The following is a 1934-nucleotide window of genomic DNA, read 5'->3' on the forward strand; positions in this document are numbered from 1 at the left end:
AAAAAATGGACTTTGATGTTCCCCTTATAAACTGGGAAAAGGCTGCCACTCTTTGAATTTAGTGTCCAGAAACTGGGGCCCAGCGAATGGAACATTGTCTTTTGCAAAGGCATTTTGTTTCAAGGGCACCACGGGAATACCGGTCACCTGGGGATGGGGCGGCCCTCGGCAGTTGGCAGAGAGACAGAAATAGCCACAGAGAAAGATAAATTACCTATTTCTCTGGCTTTTAAAATTCTGGAATCCCAAAATGCTAGTGCTGCTTTATATGCAAAACAAAGCCCCTCTGAGGTCACAATCTGTTTCTTCTGTCCCATGACAGTCTCTGAGGGAGCAAACTCTCATCTGGTTGAGCAGAGGAAGCTCCTGGAAGTTTCATGGCTGGTTCAGGGTCTCTGAAGTTGAAGCCCAGCCAGGCTTTGGAAGCAGGTCCCCGGGTCCTGGTGGCCCTGGAGGTTTCTTCCTGGAGGCAATGCCACTTCCCATTCCCTGTGGGCATGCAGGAGCGAGGCCCTCTCGCCAAGGTGACTTGAACCAAGTGTCCTTGCTATCCCTGTGGTGGGGATGACAGATTGGGGGTGCTAGGAGTTCTTCCAGACCCTCCAACCTGGCCCCCCAGCAGAAGGCCTCATGATAGATTCTGCCAAAGCAATGCCAGATGGGCCAGGGTGTGTGAGGTCCCAGGTGGCTGCTCAGGGCGGCTCCAGCTGGCTCGAGGTGTACAAAAGGAGAGCCACGTGGCCGGGCAAGAGCCTGCCCAACTACCTGAAGGGACAAACACTGTGAGTTAATATTGATTTACTGAGTTCTGAGCATAAGTCAGGAAGCACTTTCCATGAATTAACTGGGAGGCAGGCGTTGTTATTTACCTGCCTGACAGTTGAGAAAGCTCAGGCAGAGACTGGATGTGGGCGGAGTAGAAAGGGCAGCACTCCTCCGAATGAATCAGCGGAGAACAGTGCCACTCAGCCACATCTGAGTCCTCTGGAATCAGCCCGAGGCCCCGCTCTGGGCGAATGTGGACAGCGTCCCCCTTCCCTACTCTCCCCAAGCCCGGGCCGTCCATCGCTTCTAGCCTGAGTGCCAGGAACTGAACCAGGAGGCTGGTGGCCAACCTTTGCACACAGCACCTGCTGCCAGAATAAAGTTCCTTGTCCGTGGTCCCAGCCCTTCCTAGCACACGCTGGGTGTGCCCGTCCTTGGGTGGTCCGCACTCATCCGTCTTACAAATGCTGACCGAGAACTGCGGCTTGGGTGAGGAGGGAGGGAGGGGATGAGTAGAGGGTGGGGCCCCATCTGAGCCCTTGACTTCTGCCCATGAGTGAAGCAGAATTTAGGGAAGAGATGGCTGAGCCCCCACCCACACTGAGGGCTGGAGTGGGAGCCAAGGAGTCAGGCGCTGAGGTTAGAGGAGGGAGGTTTCAGGGAGGTGAGCTGAGTCCGAGGCGTGTGGTCAGCCGCCCTTTCTTCACTTCAAGCTGCAAGGAAAGGGGCTTTAAAGAAAGCCGCCAGAGAGCTTCACGGTGTTCCCTGAAGTCTGAGAAATCCCTGGGTCTGATGCGGCACCCACTGCAAAGTCTCGAGGGCAGTCAGGCTGGCTGCTTTGAAGGCGGAGCTAAGGAGAGAGCTGGCGGCCCAGGTGGGCGCCTCCTATGACAGTCGGCATGGAGTCTCCTAGGTCCAGTCGAAGGAGGCCGCCCAGAGAGTGAACCGACCTCAGCCCAGGAGGAGGCAGAGCTGCCATTAGGTACTGGGGGCTTGTGGGTTCCCTGAGGCCCATGTGAAACACTCTAGTCAGGGAACCAGGAGGCCAGGCTCCGAGGACCCTTGGAGCAGCCCACAGAGAAAGAAGGACAGCTCTCAACCTCTGCAAACCCAGAGCACAGCTCAGCTGGAGGCTGCCATGCCGGCCGCCCGCCCCAGGCCGCCACCCC

Source organism: Colobus angolensis, unplaced genomic scaffold (assembly GCF_000951035.1).
Source record: "Colobus angolensis palliatus isolate OR3802 unplaced genomic scaffold, Cang.pa_1.0 Scaffold42, whole genome shotgun sequence".
Classification (NCBI taxonomy): domain Eukaryota; kingdom Metazoa; phylum Chordata; class Mammalia; order Primates; family Cercopithecidae; genus Colobus; species Colobus angolensis.